Below are 3019 nucleotides of genomic sequence, written 5' to 3' on the forward strand. Positions count from 1 at the left end.
AATACTGGGGATGAAGCCAAAAATCTGGCTAAATTGACTCTACAAAGGGGAACTGATACTGCACATTTAAAACAACTTTTGTGTTCTACTCTGTTGTTTTTAGCCTTACACCTAAGTGCTTGCATGGCATAGATGAATCGCTTTGTTATTGTTGTAACTCTGTGCTTGAGCTTTTTCTGCAGCCTCTGTTCCTTTCAACTATGAGTCTTTCCGAATATTCTGAAGCAATTCTGTTTTAGGGTGGTGGCATGGAATTAGTGTTGCCTCTTGCCAACTTTATTCCCCTACATTTTTATTGAAATAGAGACGCATGCTTCAGAATAGCGAGCTCTGCCTGCCTAAATCAATCTGACAAAGAACCTGTACAGATGACATTCCTAGAACTAATCCCACCTAGTGATTCACTCTTAACTTCAGCTTCATTTCATTGCTGAGTATAAGCTGTGTATTTATTTTCAGCTATACTAAAATTCATTGCTAAATGTTTATTCTGCAAATGTAGCTCTTCAGTGTAGCTGAAAGGCTGAAAACCTGTATGTGCTCAATTGATAGGAAATAGGATGGCTTTGGCAACCCAGTATAAATGGGAATGTGTTGGGAATTCCTGCAGATTTATGAGTTTTCAATTCCAGTTTACTTTGTTCCTCTGTAGACCTTGTTATGATTTACCTGAAAATTGAAAATATTGTAAACCATCTAGAAAAAAAGAGGAATACAGCTATTTTACATTCATATGCCATAGGAGAGTAAAATAGCTTAGTTAACAGTAGAAATTAGTTTTGATGTTTAATATTCAATGGAAAATTATCTATGAATTAACACCAGTGACAGCTGATAATAACAATTTCCCAAGAGATGGAAAATTCTCTTCAGTATGAATCAAAAAACCATTCAAATTCAATATGTTAAAATTATTGAGAGGTGCAGTTTACAGCAGTTTGCTCCAGTAATACTTGTGCTGATATTACTGAATGCTGGGTCCTTTGTGTGTCATGGCCATGTCTCCAGAACACGTATTTGCAGAGCAGAATGAAAATAATCCGTGTAGTCGATGTTTTCCCCCCTTGGATTATAAGTAGATGCACTGGAGATAAACAGTAAATTCTTAGTACTGATTAAATAACTTATTATGACTCAGTGAGACTGTTAATAGTTAGCAACACATTTTCAGTACAGAAAGGTAAAACTGCTTTGCAAAAACATAGAATGTCAGTCAAATGTTTGGTGAATGAATGACACTAGAGAGCAAGAGAAATACATAAAACTCACTAAGGACTCACCTATATTCTCTAAACTTCCCAGTTTCCACCTGCAAATCCATTTAATGCTTCCTAGTACCTTTTGCCTCTTCCAAGAGCTTCCTTTTGAAATGATTGCTATTGCTGTCACTAATTGTAATTAGTGATCTGTCTGCTCTGTGGTCAGTTATGCTTAGCTGCCTTCCTATAGCTGTCTGTACCTGGCTATATGTGTGTGACCCAGAAAAGAGAGCCAGGGATGGCTCCCCTTGGCCAGGCAGCAGCTCCTGTGTGCTCATGTCTGCAGTCCCCCTGGCTGTGCCTGTGACATGGACAAGCACCGTGGGGACACAGCCAGCCTTTGGCACAGTCCAGCAAACTGGCAGTGCCTTTGTCTGATGTGCTTATGAACAACTGGTGCATGTTCAGAGTGACCAGTAAGGGCCCTTCATTTCTGCCCCTGGTGTGTCCCAGGTGGTGTCACCCCAGGCACAGTCAGTGGCGGGGCAGTGTGGTGGCCTGATGTGACCGTGCTGAGTGCCACCACAGCAGTGTGTGTCACAGCCAGTCTGCCACTTCTGTGTGCCTGTTCTTTCAGGGAGCCATTTGCTAACTCACTTCCTTAAAAGTTCTGTTCAGGTACGTGGAATGAAATAGTCTGAGGGATGGGGAAAGGCTTATCTGGGGAGTTAAACCAGAGCTATGCTGCAGATCAGTGGATTTATCTAAAGCAGGGAGAGCAAGTTTGCATAACATGCTGTGTAAGAGATCTCATCCTAAAACAATGCTCCATTAGTGTCCTGAAGACCTGCAAAGGTAGATTATAGGTGAACATCAAAGCAAATGTTCACAAAAAGTTTATTAATGAGATTCATGGAGTCAGTGAAGAAGCTTTTTATCACTGAGATGGAATCCATAGACTGGTGAGCTTTTCTTGTGAGATATTTTTAATATTTCTTGTTAGTTCCTCCTTTCCTGGCAGGAACTGGGGGGCTCTGACCCTTGAGGGTTTGTCAGAGTTTGGCAGAGCAGGCTCTTTGATATGCTAAGGTACTTCCTGCAACAGACTGGTCTCCCAACCAGTATCTTCTGAAGCAATTGTTATAACTATTTTTGTTTTGATATATTTAAATACAAACTGCTGAGAGAAGACATTGTGGGTGCATTTTCACTGTAGTTAAATTTCTAATAGACATGTGTTAAAATGTGTCTGGGCTTGTTAGATTTTCAGCTCAGTCAAGCCATGACTGGACAGAAAAACATTGATGCCTAAACCACACCAGCCCCTCTTTATGTGCTGCAGGAACCAGAAATCCTGTTGCCAAAATCTACATCTGTTACTGAAAACCATGGGGAGATTGAACAGTACAGCAGGAAGGGAAATGGAACTTCATGTCAGATAACTCTAGGGAAAAAAAAGTGTGTGACAACAAAAGCAATGTTTTTGAATAGAAAACTATTTCTAGTTTTCTGGCAAGCATTAGTCACTGAGAGATCAAACTTGCCCAGCTGAATGATACAATGGACTCATGAACAGCCCCATTAATTCTCAACGTGCCATGAACCAGGAGATTTTGGTGTCCTCACAAGGCACCTGCCTTTGGAAACTTTCAAATTTGGATTTTGTTCACAACAGTGACTCTGTAAAAATGCTATGTTTACTGCCCTGACTGTTTGCCTGTTGATTGAATTGTACAAAATTCACTGATGGAAGTTGTTTTCTTTCCTTTCAGCATTACAGAACTAACACAATACATACACGGACAAGCGAATTTGGTTCA

At 40.4% G+C, this 3019-nt stretch overlaps 1 protein-coding gene across 1 annotated transcript in view; it reads left to right on the top strand.

The window, feature by feature from the left end:
• CACNA1D (calcium voltage-gated channel subunit alpha1 D) overlaps positions 1–3019 on the top strand; it is a 169808-nt gene that overhangs the window by 144997 nt on the left and 21792 nt on the right. The window lies entirely within an intron of this gene.

Source organism: Geospiza fortis, unplaced genomic scaffold (assembly GCF_000277835.1).
Source record: "Geospiza fortis unplaced genomic scaffold, GeoFor_1.0 scaffold78, whole genome shotgun sequence".
Taxonomy (NCBI): Eukaryota; Metazoa; Chordata; class Aves; order Passeriformes; family Thraupidae; genus Geospiza; species Geospiza fortis.